Source organism: Haplochromis burtoni, unplaced genomic scaffold (assembly GCF_018398535.1).
Source record: "Haplochromis burtoni strain Fernald_Lab_line unplaced genomic scaffold, NCSU_Asbu1 Contig_457, whole genome shotgun sequence".
NCBI classification, from domain to species: Eukaryota; Metazoa; Chordata; class Actinopteri; order Cichliformes; family Cichlidae; genus Haplochromis; species Haplochromis burtoni.
In genome coordinates, this window is record NW_024582818.1 from 328,557 (window position 1) to 348,109 (window position 19,553).

The 19,553-nt window shown below is 39.5% G+C and overlaps 1 long non-coding RNA gene across 1 annotated transcript; it reads right to left on the reverse strand.

The window, feature by feature from the left end:
• Nucleotides 1-3,389: 3,389 nt before the first annotated feature.
• Nucleotides 3,390-4,149, reverse strand: LOC102314546. The gene has a single exon (XR_317253.2). It is a non-coding gene; the product is annotated as an uncharacterized LOC102314546 (long non-coding RNA).
• Between the last annotated feature and the right edge of the window lie 15,404 nt (nt 4,150-19,553).

Genomic DNA, 19,553 nt, shown 5'->3' on the forward strand with positions numbered 1-19,553 from the left:
AAACCACGACTCTTGCTGACTTCACGGACCAGCGGAATGAATAAGGAGGAAAAAATACAGTGATGTGTAAAACAGGCTGATTACCATTAAACAAAGCAAAAACAAACTATCTCATATTCCCTAATAACGAAGTTGCAGATAGCGAGTAAGTAATAGACTTACAAAACGCAAAATGTTACGTTTTAACCAGATTTAGAGTAGTTGACCAAATGTCTCAATGAAAATCAACAATAAATGCATAAAAGGTTGAAGATTTTTTTTAAAACTTTGAATAAATAAGTAAAAGGAAAAAGCCTATTTTCGTAGCATTGTTGCTACATGTCATTGTTACATGTCCCTTTTTATTCTTGTCCAATTAACCTCTACAATTTAATTTGTTCTATACTTATTCCTTTGTAGTGGTTTCTATAAAAGAATTATTTTTGGTGCTTTTTTCTTTTAGGCCCACCGTTTTCACTGTTGAACTCGTATTACTATGCTGTTGTATTTTTCAGACATTACTCGGAGACAGTAAAAGCACCATGTGGTATCATGTGACTCAGCACGATAACGGAAACTGGGAGAAAGAGTCAGAGGCATTTCAAATAGTGGGAAAATTAGGAGAATATACAGAAATACAAGTTTTTGCGTTATTGTGGGGTCTTCATCCTACAATATAACGTGCCTTGATGCGACTGTTGTTGTCATTTGGCACTGTATAAACGAAATTGAATTTAACCCTTTAGCGCGTTTGCTGATGTTACATTTAGTGAACCACATAACAAAAATACTTGTCCATGGCATATTGAACTTACTTTGTATATATACTGCACTTTTGCACTGTCACTATAGACTTCTTCCCCTGCTGTTGGATAGCCATCACTAGTTTGTTCATCTGTATCTGGAAGCAGGGGCAGATCTACTGTGGTGGTGATCTCTGCCACCCCTACTGCCACCCTAGTTTTGCATATGACAGTATTGTTTGTTAAAATAAGCTAGCATTAAAACTTTGAGCCTAGCTACATTAACATTGAATATAAATTCTAAAACTAAATATGCAGGCCCGATCAAAAGTTTAGGACCACTTGAAAAATAGCAAGAAATCATGTTTTGCATGGTTGGATCTTAACAAGATTCCAAGTAAAGCTTCAACATACAACAAGGAGAAAGAAAACGTTTTTTGAACATGCAATTTATTGAAAACAATGCTTAAACTGAAACAGGCTGTTTTACAGATGATCAAAATCTTAGAACCACATGCCTTTAAAATGCCAATTCTGTGCAAAAATGTGGTTTCGTTGTCATTTTCTGTCAGGTAGTCTCACTGTCATAACTTTCTGATGGCAAAGGCAAAAAAAAAAGTTCCCTTTTTGAACGTGGTTGGGTTGTTGAACTGCATAAGCACGGTTTCTTGCAGCGTCGCTGCTGAGGTGGGATACAGTAAGACAGTCATTTGGAATTTCTTAAATGATCCTGAAGGTTATGGAACAAAAAAGTCAAGTGGAAGACCCAAAATAATTTCACCAGCACTGAGCCGGAGGATAAAATTGGAGAGAGAGACAATTTTCAAAAAGATAAGACATTTATTGGAATGTTAATCATAGGGTTAATCATTCTTAATTTCGCTGTTCTTTCTTAATTTCGTTGTTCTCGTGACAATGACAATAACGTTTCTGATTCTGATTCTGGGTGTTGTAGTTTGTTGTTGTTTTAGTTTATATGCTTAATTCGTTTTATGTGTGTATTGTATATGAGTGTAGACTTGTATATAGTTAAACATGCATGGATAATATAATGTCGAATTCTGAATATTGATTTATAAACAATGGGATTTTAAAAAAGTGGGTAGGAAATGAAAAAGTGTAAACTTCATCCTACTGTTTTTCATAGTGTAAATAGTGGGAACAGCTCATGCAAGTGGGACCCTAATCTGCCCGATGTACTCTGAGCCCCTCTCAAATGACTGAACTCCTCACCCTGTTTCTAACGGAGAGGCCAGAAAGCTTATTTTTGCCACTTGTGTCCACTATCTCATTCTTTCAGCCACTATTATAGGTCATAACCTCAGATGAGGGAAATGACATTGATCGACCAGTAAATTAATAGCTTCCCCTTTATGCTCAGCTCTCTCTTCACTACGACAGAATGATTCAGCATCCACATCCCTGCAGATATTGACAGACTGATTGGTGCACTATCTTGCACCCTTCTCTCCTCACCCCTGAAAAAGACCCCAAGATATTTAAACTGCTCCACTTGGCAGCAACTGTTTTAGTGATTTTGTTTTATCCAAATAAAATTCAATTCAATTCAATAAATTAATGATTAATTAATTAAAGAGCATTGACCTGTTTTATGTTTTTAGGAGTGAAGCTTTGTGGATGATCCTTAAGCCTGTTAGCTCATTTCTGCCATTTGTAGTTGAGATGTCATTCTTTCAGTTCATTTTTCAGAGCTTGTGACCACAGGTGATGGTAGATCGATCTGTAAATCGTCAGCTTCCACGCTGAGCTCTCCCTTCATCATAGCAGATGTGTACAGAATCCACATCACAACTAGTATGGTGAAATACTAGTTGTCTCTCAATCTTTAGCTCTTCCTCCTGAGACAGTAACTTGCTCCTGTTGTTCCTCCTTCAGCCCAAAGATCAAAGAGTTGGGGTATTTAACACCCCTAAGTGGGTACTCCATCTTTTCCCAACTGAAGAGCATGGCCTCAGATTTTGAGTTGTTAATTTTCATCCCAGTCACTTCACACGTGTTGCAAACTGCCCCAGTCTGAGCTGGATGTTGTTGATGAAGCTAAAAAAAAAAAAAAGATACATCATCCATAAAAAGCTGAGATGAGATCCTGCAACCACCAAACCAGACACTCTTCACCACTTGGCTGCAACTGACCAAAGACGAGAGATGGTTATTTTATACATTTATTTTTTCCAAATAACTGCACTAACAGTTGTCACCTAGGTTCTTGCTGATGATCTTGGAGCCCATTCCAGCATGGAGCAAGTCTTCAATTATGTCCCTTCAATCAACAGCTCTTTGGTCCTGCCCATGGTGGTGAGGTGGTTGGAGCAGCAGATATCAATTCAGTGGACATGTGTGCATTATACACATACGCTGAAATCAAAAGTATCTGTAATTGACTGATTGTAGTCAACCTGTGCGAATTCTGGCTGGGTTGTAGGGGAACAGATTCCTATTTCACTCAATGACATACAAAACAACCTTTTAATGTATTTTTTAAGATTCTTTTTGTTGACATGTCTCTCTCAATTAAAATGAAGCTACCATAAAATTTATTGCTGTTCATTTTTTGTGAGCAAATTTTAAATTTCTACAGGGGATCAAATAATTATTCCCCTGACTGGACCACCGGCTTGACATACTCAGTAAGCAAGAAACTTAAGGTAAGGGGAGATTCCAACAGATTTATTTGATATGGATATGAAAACAATCACATTTAATGAAACAATGTTTTTTTCTTAATGACAAGAAACAAATCATTTTTGGATACATTTTTAACACAGTATTAATACTGTGGTTTTAAGTGTCTGCCCCAGTTGAAATAAAATTTGACTATTCGTGCTTTAGTTTAAGATAATTCTTGTTAGCAGCACTGATATCTATAATTTTAGGTGTTTAAACTGAATTGGTTAACATGAAGAAATAAATACAATCTTCCAACAATACACTGTGAAGCTGAGTAAGTCCACCCTTTAAATCAACATAAAAAAAGTCTTAATCACGACATTTATTTTATTGAAATATACATTTCCATGTTCTTAATTACTTTAAATCACAACTTGAAACATCAATTTATTTTTAACTAACTCAAGAAAAGTGTCAAACTGTCCAACAAAACTGATTTTTTACAGCAATCGTTTCAAACTTGACATTCTCAAGTGGATGTGGATGGATAGAGTACAGTCTTTATCAGTTAATGTGGGGCACAGTCGTCTGGAGGCTGATTTCTATCCTTCCATCATTCCAGGGACTTCAATAAAAATCAGTCTGGTCTCCCTTCAACAGTTTTCTTTTTGACTGCAACCTCAGAGCGCACCACGCTCTTCATAGTTCTCTGCATTATCCATGTAGCCAGGTGGATAGTCACAAAGGCACCAGAGACAGCCCACAGCCAGTTCCTTCTGAGCCAGCTCTGAGGTTTCATGGTGACACCACTGCAGGGGAAGAAGAAAAACAGTATTTACTCACAAACACTTGGTATACAGAAAAACATGGCAGAGAAGCCAAATAAAATTGACCATTTTCACAGTTATGGTAAATGGCCTGTATTTATATAGCGCTTTTCTAGTCCCTAAGGACCCCAAAGCGCTTTACATATCCAGTCATCCACCCATTCACACACACATTCACACACTGGTGATGGCAAGCTACATTGTAGCCACAGCCACCCTGGGGCGCACTGACAGAGGCGAGGCTGCCGGACACTGGCGCCACCGGGCCCTCTGACCACCACCAGTAGGCAACGGGTGAAGTGTCTTGCCCAAGGACACAACGACCGAGACTGTCCAAGCCGGGGCTCGAACCGGCAACCTTCCGATTACAAGGCGAACTCCCAACTCTTGAGCCACGATCGCCACTCAAGAGTTTGTTTTTAATCACAGGTAAACAAAGGGTGTATGTCTCACTTGCTGTGGCACTGGGAAACTGAACCATCTGAACTGTGAGCTGCAAGGAAAAGGTAAGACTGCTGCTGACATGATAAATGCATTTAAAGCCACGATGAGAAAAAAGCCCTGCACTTTCCCTCCAAACAGCCACTTTGTTCTCACTGTTTCGATGATATCACATGTTTTAACGACAGTCCAGCCATACTACAATAACTGCAAAGTGGGGTGTGCGTAATTATTCAGCCCCCTTTGGTCTGAGTGCAGTCAGTTGCCCATAGACATTGCCTGATGAGTGCTAATGACTAAATAGAGTGCACCTGTGTGTAATCTAATGTCAGTACAAATACAGCTGCTCTGTGACGGCCTCAGAGGTTGTCTAAGAGAATATTGGGAGCAACAACACCATGAAGTCCAAAGAACACAGCAGACAGGTCAGGGATAAAGTTATTGAGAAATTTAAAGCAGGCTTAGGCTACAAAAAGATTTCCCAAGCCTTGAACATCCCACAGAGCACTGTTCAAGCCATCATTCAGAAATGGAAGGAGTATGGCACAACTGTAAACCTACCAAGACAAGGCCGTCCACCTAAACTCACAGGCTGAACAAGGAGAGCGCTGATCAGAAATGCAGCCAAGAGGCCCATGGTGACTCTGGACGAGCTGCAGAGATCTACAGCTCTGCAGCTGTGTGTGGAGGAAAACTAAAACTCTGAAATGCATGTGTTGCAGATTGGCTATAATCTAATCTTTTATAAACCACCATCTCCCTCTGGATGGTGGAGGAATCTGTCCATAGGACAACTATAAGTCGTGCACTGCACAAAGTTGGACTTTATGGAAGAGTGGCAAGAAGAAAGCCATTGTTAACAGAAAACCATAAGAAGAGGCGTTTGCAGTTTGCCACAAGCCATGTGGGGGACACAGCAAACATGTGGAAGAAGGTGCTCTGGTCAGATGAGACCAAATGGAACTTTTTGGCAAAATGCAAAACGCTATGTGTGGAGGAAAACTAACACTGCACATCACTCTGAACACACCATCCCCACTGTCAAATATGGTGGTGGCAGCATCATGCTCTGGGGGTGCTTCTCTTCAGCAGGGACAGGGAAGCTGGTCAGAGTTGATGGGAAGATGGATGGAGCCAAATACAGGGCAATCTTGGAAGAAAACCTCTTGGAGTCTGCAAAAGACTTGAGACTGGGGCGGAGGTTCACCTTCCAGCAGGACAACGACCCTAAACATAAAGCCAGGGCAACAATGGAATGGTTTAAAACAAAACATATCCATGTGTTAGAATGGCCCAGTCAAAGTCCAGATCTAAATCCAATCGAGAATCTGTGGCAAGATCTGAAAACTGCTGTTCACAAACGCTGTCCATCTAATCTGACTGAGCTGGAGCTGTTTTGCAAAGAAGAATGGGCAAAGATTTCAGTCTCTAGATGTGCAAAGCTGGTAGAGACAGACCCTAAAAGACTGGCAGCTGTAATTGCAGCAAAAGGTGGTTCTACAAAGTATTGACTCAGGGGGCTGAATAATTACGCACACCCCACTTTTCAGTTATTTATTTGTGTTTGGAATCATGTCTGATTTTCGTTCCACTTCTCACGTGTGCACCACTTTGTGTTGGTCTTTCACGTGGAATTCCAATAAAATTGATTCATGTTTGTGGCTGTAATGTGACAAAATGTGGAAAAGTTCAAGGGGGCCGAATACTTTTGCAAGCCACTGTAACTCTGACACTCATTCTGTTTCAATTGATTACATATCAGATGTTTCTAAAAATTGACTGCAGTCCACCTGTGATAAATTCAGTTGATTGGATATGACTGGGAAAGGCACACACTTGTCTATATAAGGTCCCATATGTAACAGTGCACATTGTCGCACAAACCAAGCCGCGAAGTCCAAGGAATTGTCTGTAGACCTCTGAGACAGGATTGTATCGAGGCGCAGATCTGAGGAAAGGTATAGAAAAATTTCTGCATCTGCAAAGGTACTTATATAGATAGCTTGGCTAAGTAATTGCTCAAAGGAGGTCATTTGCTTTATCAGTATTACTGTATGATATTGCCGAGTTGTTGTAGGTTAGATTTGGTGCCATATAAATACAATTAAATAGAATGTTACATTATCTTGATAGTTTTCATTCTTGAATATCTTCACCTGTTAAATTATAAAAAAAATATCTCTAAGTTTTGAAAATATAAAATAGATGGATAAAACTTTACACTTTGACCACTCAGACCAAAAAATCTATTCCCTGTAAACATTTATTCATTCATTTGGGTGTGACTCTTATCAGCTTTTTGGGCTGAGTTCTAGTGGGGGATGGGATGATGTCTGTGGAAATTTGTGACAGAACTGAGCACGACAGTCGCACAGCAAACTGAAACTTCCAGGAAACAGGACATTAGAGGACTACCAATAAAAATTATGTCTGACTCCAGTCTATTTACACCTACAGGCGAGCTGCCACTCTTTTACTGATAAGGATATACACATCCTGGATGGTGGTTTGGAGTCAAGGAGGCCATTTACGAAAAAGGGAAAGACGATCTCTGAATCAAGGAGGGGGCCTGAGGGTAAATCTTTCATCATCTTACGATGCTGCCTTGCCAGTAATCAAATAACCTGCTGGAATAATCAGATGGCCAAAGAGGAAACTGAAGCCACTAACATCAAGACAAGAAATCTCCTTCCGTGCATGGAGGGTTAGCCCCAAATCCAGCACCCTGAGACTGTATGCAAAGTGGAAGGAAGATGAGAACTAGTCAGTGTCAGAACTACTATCCAGGATGAGACAACAAAGATTTAGTTTTTTGTTAGTTTGTTTTAATTTAGTTTAGATGTATTCACTATAGTTTAGTGAATACCTCTTGCAGCAGAATCCCGAGAGAAGAGAAGCAGGAAAAGGAACCATCACGGAAGGATGGGAGCCTGCACGGTATGTGCCACCATCAGACAGAAGAAGAGACTGACATCCACAAATACTGTCAGTGGCTGGACAAAGCTGAACTGAAAGACAGCACTAATATGGCAGAATAGGAACAAGACCCCGTAGGCTGTACAGAGATGCTAATGAGAAAATTTCAGCACATAGCAACAATGTGCAAGATGCTAGCAGGTATGGCATACATAGAACACCATAACCAAATGTCCCCTTAGGGTAGCTGAGAATGACAGAGTTAAGATCCTGTGGGACTTGCAGATACAGACAGAAAAACTGGTGATGGCAATCCACGAGGAAGACAGCTGTAGTGACAGATGTAGCTATACTGAATGATAGCAGCTCGAGAAGTGCCAAGAGCTGAGAAGAGAGCTCAAGAAGATGTGGAGACTGAAAGCAGCAGTAGTCCTCGTTGCAACTGGAACACTCAGGGCAGTGCCCCCAACACACACCCACCCACACAAATACACTTCTCAAGCCCCCAGAGGTCCTGCGCAGCATCTTTGTTGTCATTCAGTATAGCTCTATTTTATCAGTATAGCTATATTTTATCACTACAGCCGTCTTCCTCTGCTTGTCCATCACTATGATGTTAGGCTGTTAGCCATCACCGGTAGGGATGGGTACCGGTATCCGGTGCCATTCTGACATAAACAGTAGTAACCAGACTATCCAAGGATAGTAGGCGGGCCCAGGTACGTACGTTCTTTTAGAGCAGAGTTACAGATTAAAAATGCCCAAAGCGAAGCGGTCAAAAGTCTGGCTGTACTTCACAGCAAAAGATGCAAACTCAGCAGCCTGCAACAAGTGCTTTAAGGTGATATTGTGCAAAGGAGGTAACTCCTCAAATCTGATGAAAAACCTGGCCCCTAGCCCTGCCAGTGTAGCAGAAATGATGATGGATGATGGCAGCAGCAGCCGTTCTTCTCTGGTGAGTAGCTTAATGTTGTTCGTGTGTAATTTACGTTGAGTAGGCTAACCACGTTATTACATTAATGCATGTAAGGTGAACTAGCAAACACCGTCTAGTTACATGCGGCTGTCTTCTTGTTTGATAGAGTGATACCATATATGCCCTATAGCTGCAGAAAAGGCTAACATTGTTATCTTTTTACAAAAAAAAACAGCTAAACATGAGAGGTTTTAGGACAAAGTTTGTGTTTTCCATTGTTTAAGCACCGGTTCCAACCAAAGGAGGTATGTTGTATCAACAGAAAAGGCTAACTTGGTTATCATTTTGCAGAAAAAAAGAGACTGCTAAAAATAAAAACATAAGAGGTTTTTGGACAAAGTTTGTGTTCTCCATTCTTTAAGCACCGGTTCGAGCACGTTTAAGCACCGGCACCATTTCAAAAGTACCGGTTTGGCACCGGTATGGATAAAACCTAAATGATACCCATCCCTAATCACCTGTTTATCTATCTGTATCTGGAAGACCCACAGGATCTTGGCTTGTGTCCCATTTTGACCTCGGGACTTCCAGGCCATAATCGGCTCAGAAGTTAAAGTATACTATGCCAGCTATTTGGTTATGGCGCTCATGTATGCCCTGCCTGCTACCATCTTCACCCTGCTGTTATGTGCTGGATTGTCTCTGGGGCATCTTTACACAGCCTGCACTGGGGATCTTGCCTGGTGTGGTAGCCCCCAGCCTCTATGAATCTTGTGCATACAGCTTGTCCTGTGCTGCCATGACTAGTGCCTCTGTGCTGTCCTTCAGTCCAGCTTTGTCCAACCACTGACAGAGGAAGTGGCTGACATCCAGAAATCCTGTCTGCCGGTGATACATACCACGCAGGGGCCTCTGGCTCCATGACAGATTTTCTACTTGCTCCTTTTTTTCTTTCTTGGGTTTCTGCTGGCTGAGGTATTCACTAAGCACATTGTTCGTTGTGGCCATGATCCTGATGTGAATGTTTATCGTCTCATCCTGGACAGTGGTTCTGTACTGTTTGGCATACAGTCTCAGGGTTCTAGTCTTGGGGTGAAACCCTTTGTCCTTGGTGAGCTGCTTCCTTGTCTTGATGTCAGTGGCGCCTGTCTCCTCCTTTAGGCAGCTTATTATCCCAGTAGGCTACCCAATCCCAGTGTTGATTACCTGGATCTTGTTCTTTCCATTCAGCTGACTTCTCTGGACTTGCCTAACCCTCTGCAGGTACTTGGTAATTGCGCCTCTCTTTACCTTTTGTTACCTTCTGACTACACTTCTCCAGTCCGAAAGACATTCTGATGTTGTTGCTGTAGATCCTCGTGGTGTGGATGAATGAATCAATGTCTGTTTAAGCATACAGATTGATGTCATCCATGTAGAGGAGGTGGCTGACGATTGCCCCATTCTGTAATTGGTCTCCATAGCCAGTCTTGTCAGTGACCTAACTGAGGGGGTTCAGGCCAATGCAGAACAGCAGTTGGAAAAGAGGAACTCCTTGGTAGACCCTGCACTTCATGGTAACTTGTGCTATTGGTTCAAAGTTGGCCTCTAGAAGCTACTAAATGTTTTGCTGTCTCTCTAAATGCTGGGTATCAAAGATTCCATAGGTCCCACATCGTCTTCATGTAACGCCTTCCGCTGGGGTTAATTATGCAGTAGCATGCCAACAGTGCTTTTTTTTTTCATTTCTTCCCCACTTATGTCTTCCGGTTCCGTTAACCCACTTCTCATCTGTGTGTCATGGTTTCCCAACACCTGACGTGGACCTTGTCCACATCCTGTCTGAGCTGGTATGGCTTCAGTTATCTCTGTCTTTCTCATATCCAAGGTAGCTTGGTTAGCATAGGGAATCTCGCCTAGGGACCCTTACTGGATACAGACACCCAAGAAAACACCAAGACAGGTCAGGTGTGCAGTAGAGTATTAAACTTTGTGTGTAGGGACTTCAGGTTGAACACCCAAGCTGAGGATGTCAAAGAGCTACCGAATGAGGCAGAGCAGTGTGAACACTGGGTGGTAGAGAGGCTGCAGACAGATTGGCCAAGATGATAAACTTTAAATTTCTACTTTTCCAATAGCTTATAGAAATCTATTTATTTTTGTTGTAGGCATCTGGGTAATCAGTTTTATAATGCAGGCAGTAACCGGTCTTTATTTTCACATTACTAACACGACACATTATCCAAAGTTTTTTTTTTTTATTTTTCCATTATGCTCTTCTTCTACAATTATTAAAATTATTCAGATATTGTTTTCTATAATTTCGTTCAAAAATATATCTTACCTTCACGACCTATACTGAAATAATCAAAATAACTCATAAAAAATCCTCCAAATTTAATCTTAAAAATGTAACTTATAATTGGGGAAACTAGCTGAAATTTAACAAGTTAACTTTTTCAAGATATGACTTCTTTGCCATTATTTCTGTTGTTGCAGGATGGGATCATAATCTTCCCTGTAGTATCAAATATCAGTTATTTTCTTTGGTACTGGAATTGAGTTAATTTGTAGAGTTGTTCGTTTGTTTTTTTAAATTGGAGCACCAACTTGTGAAAATCTGAAAATACAACTAAAGCTAGATGAAACTGCTCTGAGTTTTACAAACCCTTTGTGTGCTCAGTTATACAAACTCTCAAGGGCAGAAAAACTTAGCACGTTTTCTTCAGGTGTTTTTAACAGTTTCATACCTCAGTGCGGGTTACTTGCTCTTGTGAGCAACAGCTGGAGGAGGAGAAGGAAGAGCAGATGCAGGAGGGGAAACGTAGGTAACAATGCCAGGTTCAGGAATATACTCGTCTCCGTCTTTGCGTAGCAGTGGGCTTCCCTTCAGATTGTACCAGCCCCAGTGGATCAGCCCCAGACTTGTGCCCATCACAATCAATACTTTGTAGTTACTCCACAAATCCCGCAGACCCATAACTAAGATGCTAAAAAAAAAAATCCAAAAGATGATCACTACATTCATATAGACAGTTAATATGATTCTTACTTCAAGTAGTAACTAGTCAAATAATATATACTGAAATGGAAGTGGAATTAAAGTACAAGGCAGCATTAAAGGGAAAGTACGCTTATAAGTAATAGTTGAGTGACAATCATTTTCCATCACTGGTCATTCAAAGGTCAAGTGTGCAAAAAAGAAAGAAATATCAATTGATCAAAAGACTATACTCTGAGTCTAACTATTTTTGCTGGAAGATCCTGACAAGTCCAGTAAAAAGCAAAGTAAAGCAAGTAAACAAAACTACTGCCTATGTATAGAATTATAGGAACACTGACATTCAATCGATTTCTTATTTAGAACGATACACGTACACCCATGCAAAGGATATTGTAAAGTTTTACTCAATGAGACACCAGCAATGTTACAACGCAATAAGGAACTGATTCATATCTATTATCTTCATATCTATTTAACATGCTCACAGTTTGGTTTAGGAAGCCAGCTCAACCCCATCGATTATCTGTATTGAAATTGCACAAGAAAATTAAAGTTAATCAAAATTAAAATGAGCAACACAAACTAACCTGTGGTGACATAAGAGAAGCCCTCACCTTCGGAATTAATCTGTGTTTTCTATGCTGAAGATCACTAAATATGTGCCTGAACGCAATTTACGTTAATTATAAACATAATTGCTCAAAACCTTAGTGCTAAATACTAACACGCTTATTGTTATTAATTATTGTGTTTTTCATGGAATCCAAATTGAAATAAACACCTTTAAATGTGCCGCTGATGTTATAAATGTTTTTTTTACTCAGGCAACACATTGGAAGCCTGAAATAATCATGTGACTGTGTAACCATCGGCTATTGGTTGAGTATTGCATTCCTAGTGAAAAGTTTTTTTTGTTTGTTGTTTTGAATACGCTTTATTGACAAAGCACAAAATACAAATACAAAATAGCAAACACAATGTCAGGGGGTTCGTATAAAAAAACAAAATAGTGAAAAGGTTTTGATATATGACTGCATCCATAAAACATCGTCATTTCGTAATTATCTCAGTGTATATACAAAAATGTATCGCCTGTACAACATTTGATGCGCTACAGTAGTGGTGGCTAGATGAAGTGTTGTAACTCTTTTGGTGTGTCGCTCAATAGTGACATCTCCTGGATTTAAAAAAATCAGTGCAGGTAACCTGGATAAAGAGTGTGGTGAGAGACTGAGCTATGTTCTTTTTTTTCTGCCAAATGAGGGATGAATGTTCCTGTTTACATAACAAGCTGATGGTAAAGCGCTGAATGAAAAAAATATGTATATAATGCAAGGGCGTAGATTTGGCATGGACGGAAGGGACATGTCCCCACCAATATCCAGCGATTATTGAATTGTCCCCACCAATAATTTGATCTCTGCGAGTAAAGAAAAAAAAACGATAGAAAGAAAAAACGATCTGTCAACGTCTCATTCACCCAGCGGTGTAGAAAGAGTTAAATTACGTCCTCTACTGGAGTCCTACGTCATGTGACAAATATGGCCAATGTGATTGGCTGGGTGATTGAGGACTCCCAGCCATTTAGCATTGTGGAGGACAAAGGATTCAAAAGATTTGTTAAATCATTAAATCCTAGCTATGTTCTCCCCACTAAAAAGGTCATAAAAGCAGTGAAAATTTAGTTTTTACAGAATAAAATGTGAACAGGCAGGACTGAGGCTCAAAGCCTCAGTGTGTAGCTGTCCATACCTCAACGTTACAAAAGCACAACCACTGTCCACACCCCAACCACACCTCACCTCACAGTAAATGATCATTTCCATTTTAAGCATTTCCAAATGATCATTTTCCATACTGCCAGTATAAATATACACAGTATACTGCCATCACTACAATATACATGTTTTACACACTCCTTTTGTTGTTGACATTTACAGGCTGTGTGCAAAAGGCCACACTCTTCAAATTCATGCCAACTAATATTTTTACGTCCAGTAGGTGTCCTACTAGAGCAAATGAAGCTTCAAGAAGCTTTGCGCTGGGATGAACCAATTGGATGAAAAGCTTCAGTGCTTCATGAAGCTTCATCTGCCCATCACTACAAATAATGTTTATCACTTTCTTGCCTGTGTCCTCTTCAAGGTGTTTGGGCAAATGTTTCCCGGGGGTCCAGACACCATTTAAAGGTTCCGGGAGAGACCATTGGTAAAGAGAGTGTGGTGAATCTTTTTGTGCTTGGGTTTCTGGGTTTTTATAATATTGGGTTTGGTGTAACATTAAAGTGTGAAATATTTATTAATATGTAAATGTGAAATGTATTTATGTATTTATTCTATTCAATTGATATATTGTATACTGTGGTGGAGGTTGGGATTTGTGTGAAGAAGCTCGATGAGTTAATTGTTGTAAGGAGAGCTGTATAGCAAATAAATACTTTTTGTCCACGTACACTTGCTCTTGGTCCATCTCACTGTGTTTCCAGCTGCTAAGGGCCGTCTTGTTACATCGTGATTAGTAATTGTTGTAAAGCAAAAAATCTAAAACTAAATGCTTTTATTTCTATTTTAGTAGAAACTCTCACAATAGAAAACTTCTGTTCAGATGAGAATTGAACAAATACTCAAAACATAATTTGATCATTTCTGGAGCAGTCTTCAGGAGCTCCACATGTCAACATGCCAACGATAAAAATGCGTCCTTCTAGATTAAAATATTTTTAATGTTAGATTTAATTTACAGTCAGGTCTTAAAAATAAGATCAGCATACCAAGGAATAAAGACGAGCAAAATATGCTGACATAATATATGTCAGCACATGTCTTACTCTCCAAGTAAGACTTTAAAATTAAATAAAACGATCCAGTAACGGATCCCAAAAAAGTTGATCCTGTCATCTGGATGTAGCGTTTTCAGCGGGAGAAATGCTTCTCCTCGATTCAGAGATGGTCTTTCACATTTCACGTTGATGACCCCCTTGACTCCCCACTCAGTGTTCCCCCCCTGTCCATTGATCGTTGATCAGTGGTTGTTGATCAATGGCCATGACAATTTGCATATTAATGATCAAGAAACTCACCTTACAGCCCAATGTTAGCCACTAGTGCTAACATTGTCACTTGGATGAGTGACGAAACATTTCTCTCACTGAAAAACGCTACATCCAGATGAACAGAATCAACTTTGATTTGCTCAGGAACAAAAACTGAAATAAGTCAAACATTAACATTCCTACAATGCACAGTGGTGTTTTTGTCTAGCTTGTCTATGTAGCCCATTTAATTAAAAACCTTCAGGAGTTATGGAAATGTAATTAACAAAGTCTACAGACACAATGAGCAGCAGTTAACACCTTTAAATCTTGAGCATACTTCAGGGAGAGAGACATTCAGCGGGGCACTGACAGCAGTCTCTGTAACCAGCCTGGCCCAGCCCTGGTTTAAATACAGTCAGAACAAAAGTATTCCACAGCTGTTTTTTAAACCTTTGACCCCCTTTAATCTCCTCTCACAGTGATTGCCCCTTGTCTCTTCCCCCCCATCTTCAAAGATGTGGTTAATAAAAGGCTTCACCACCTGTGGAATTTCATAATCAGAATCAGCATACTATATTAATCCCTAAGGAAATTATGTGGGTTACAGTCGATCCAGTACAGTAACAGTAACAGAAACAGACTAGACTATTTAACAATACAATATGCTACAGATTTAAGAAATAGCTAATATATACAAACCACTCAATAATAACTATCAAGGATTGACAGAGATGATTATAAATAAATATCAAGAAAATTGACAGCAACATTACTGAGTAGAAAAGAGTGTGTACAAAAAGGTGTAACTACTGCAGAGTTTACAGTGCATTAGATGGAGGAGCTGTACAGGCAGATGGCATTACCTCAGCTCAGGCACAGATAGCAGAAGAAAAATACAAAAATACAACAAATACAAAATAAGTAGGATAAACTAAAGTGAATGAGCCACTTCCGTAATTATTAGACTGCTTTCTTGGTTATACAGAAAAAAAAAAAAAAGCACATGTCATGGTATGCCCTGATGCTGATGTGCTTTCCTTATCACGACAGACGATGGTCCAAATAATGTAGTTGTAGCACCTGATGACTTCCCATGAAAAAAAACAAAAAGAAAACTGTGTTGATGATGATTATACCTGCATCAAATATGATGGGGTGAAATCCAGCTGTGACTAAACATGTATTATTCAAAGATAATATTTTGTTATAATCAAATTGATTGCATTATATCAAGGGTGTAGATTTGGTTTTAGCATTGGTGGGGACGGATGATTCAACCACCGAACTCTGCCCTGTTTCTTTTTTTTTCCTTTTTGTCTTTGCTTCTTGATAAAAAAAGGAGAAATATACTTGCCTACATATGCTATTCTACATGCTTTTAAACCATTTAAAATTACAATTCATAGTTTTATATGTGAATATATAATGTTAAATTGACTTAAGTATTTTAGGACTTTAGTTTACTTCAGCCATATTCCATATAAATCAGGTATCATACAAAAATAAAATACAGTCATGACAATAAAAGAATATGACTTTAAGGACTTAACAACATTACTTCAGTTATAGTACACCAACATCTCTGATACATTAGCACTAAGGGAACACTGAATGACCTGCTGGTTTTTGTCCATAAAAGCTACTCATCTAAGATTACCACAAAGTAAAAGATCTCTCAGCAAAATTATGCAACATTTTAGGCACTGTTGCTCCTATCAAATCAGTGAGCTGGGATTTTTTATTCTAAACATGAACTACTGTTACAGCAACAGACATGGACTACTGTGTCCCACACAACAACTCAATGTCCACTATGTGAAGGAGCCAAACACATGCCTTCTCCTCTCGTTAACTGAGATAAACTGCTGGCATATTGTTTTACATCTATACTGTCCAGTCTCTCCTGGTGGACATACAGCAGCATTGTTTAATCTCATTGAGTCACTGTTGACCTTAGCCATGTTTTTAGTCTTCTGAGAGCACTGAAGCTTCTTTCAGCCTCAGTACATGCGTTTTATCCTCAGATTAAAATTATTACTATGTGCTTGATGTGCCTCACCTTTGGCCCTGGCTCTTCCCCTCTGACTGCACTAGGACATATTGCCACCTGATAAAATAACACATGTGATTCGTGCCATATAAAAAGTGAGACAGTGTCAATTCAGATTCTTTGTCAAATATACACTAATGAATCAATTTACATCAGCAGCCTAACAATTGTCATGATAATAAATACTAGTTAACTAGAGTTGGATGTCTCGAGACCGGTCTTGGTCTCGAGACCGGTCTCGAGACCACTTTTACGTGGTCTTGGTCTCGTCTTGGTCTCGACGGACTTTTGTCTTGGTCTCGGTCTTGGTCTCGACGGACTTTTGTCTTGGTCTCGGTCTTGGTCTCGCTGTTTCGGTCTTGCGTTCTCAAATCGACATAGTGTTCGGGAGATTTGGAGTCAACCATCAGCGGAGTGGGGGGGGGGCTTACTGGGCTTAAGCCCAAAAACAACACACGAAGCACAGAGCGCACCGTCGTAAATTCCCCCTAATTTTGGTATGATCCGAGCTCAGGCACTAGGCGACTGAGCGCAGCACCCATGTGAGCGAGGGGGGAGAAGCTGCTGCCTGCGAATTTGCTGCAGACAGAGGAGAGCTTAAGTTTGACCAGGTACCAAAGCAAATCATTCGTACTGAACTAATAATGTAAATATGACGGTGTATCACAAAAGATTGATATCAAACTGATCACTTGGTTGCGTTACTTGCTCTTCGAGTGAATCAACAAATGGATAAATAAAAAGCCGAACAGCAATGCTGATTTTTTAGTCTTAGCTTACATTTCATATTTTCAGTTGTTACCCTCCACGGCTAAACAAACTCTCTAAATCGGTTTCAGTTGTGTACTGATGAACACAACAATGGACATAAGGAGCTTCTTTCAAAGAAAAAACTCAGGTAGATGTTATTTTATATATTATGCTTTGGATGTTGTTCAGTATATCTATGCAAAACAAGAGGAATTTCAATACACAGCAGTATATTCACAGTTGAAACCAGATATTTACATACACTTTATGGAGAAAACATAAAAACTTTTTTTACTGTTAAACATCAATTTAGAGTAAACTTTTGTTTTAGATAAATAAATGTTGAAATATCTTTTGAATTAGTTAAATGTCAGAATAAAAAGAGGGAGCTGTCTATTTTAATCACTTTCATCAAATTTAGGAGTACATATACACTAAGTTTATTGTTAATTAATAAGAAAACTCCAGACGATTCCATTCTGAGCTAAAGAAGCTTCTGATAGGTTAGTAGAGTCCATGTGATTTGATGTTACAATTAAAAAAGTGTTTGTGTTTTTATCTGAAGAGTACATAAATATCTGGGCCCGTATCCCTAAAGAATCTTTGTGCAAAAAGTGGCTCCTAGCGGCCAAATTCTAAGAAAATTCTCAGAGTCATGACGTTTTCTTAGAATTTCCCCTAAAAGTGACACGACAATCCCAGTTAATATAAAAGCTATTCCTCAAGATTCCTAGCGCTTAAAAGGGCTCCTAAGGCGAGATCTGCTAAGAGCAGGGAAGAGGACTTTTAGTGGCTTAGGAGTTCCCCTAAGCAGCTGCACAAAATGGCCAACAGAAGAGGCAGGAGAGATGTCCTGCAAACACTGGATGACAGGGAATTATTGAGATGCTACAGAGTGGATCGTGCAGGAATCATGTTTGTGGTGGATCTCCTTAGAGATGCAATTACTTCACCAACTCGACGCCACAACGCTATTACACCGGAGACGAAAGTAATCACAACCCCGAGGTATTTGGCAACCGGGAAAATGCAACAATGCAGCAGTGATGACTTGGGTCTGCAATCACAGACATTGCTAAAAGCTGAGCCGTGTTACCCTCGTTAAGACCACACTGGACTTGTAACGTTGTGATTTCTACTTCATTAAGGACAGCCTCTTGAGATAGGCCATCTTGTTTTCAACGGGGTCCATATGGGAGTGAAAGTACAAAATATGCCAGCTAGGATATTAATATGAGCAAATAAGACACGAATCATTATTTGAACAGGGTGTAATGAGTTTTTCACATATTTTAGATTCTAATGTTAGGCTATAACCCCTACAGCTTACTATTCATTTTCCAGATATTTTCTTGAATGTGAAATATTATTTACAATTACAGTCAGCATAAGATTAGAGTATATAATATGTTTATTGATTTGAGGGTACATCCTTTGCTCATTATCACCAAAAGCTCATTTCCATCAAACTTGTAGGATCAACCAATCACGGCTTTTGAAATGATGACTCATACCTAGCAACGGGGTCAACCACACCTCCTCACTAAGATAGGATTTTCCATCCATTCCTTGCTCAGAGTTCACTGAAAATGTTCTGGAATCACTTCTAAGCTAAAACTCCTGGCAAGGAATTTTTAGGTTAAGTTAGGAGCTCTCTGAGAGGATTCTCAGAATCTTTAGGGATACGGGCCCTGTTGTATGTTCAATAAAGTTTGTTTACTGATATAATATTGGCAATGATATGTTGTGTGTTTGGCTTGATTGTCAGCACAAAGAGGGAGAGAGAGGAGCAGAGAGGGAGAGAGAGAATGACGACAGAACAGAGATGGAACAAGAGCAGGTGAGACACACATGTTAGTCAAATGGTTGTTTGCCAAAACTCATCAGAACATGTATCTAGTACCTAGTGTTTCTTTTTAGATACCATTTGTTACTTTTCAAATTCTATATTTATTAAGTTATGCAGGCTTGTTTGCACAACAAGGCTAAATAATTATATAAACTTTTCTCAATCTAAATATTGTACTTTGGTAGAATTAAAAAATAAGTGTAGTGCAGGTCTATGATGATTTTTAGTGCTACTATCATCTAGTTCTGATTCTGGTTCTGTCTTGGTTACTGTTGTAGTCCTGTTTTAATTCCAGATCAGTTTTGGGTCTGGTTGAATTGGGGTTTAGTCCCTGTGTCTTGATACAGGCCCGACTTTGTTCTGCCTTGCTGCTTAATTAAAAAACTAGTTTAAGGTGTCCTGAATATGTATATAGAATAGCATCTGGCTGCAGTTTA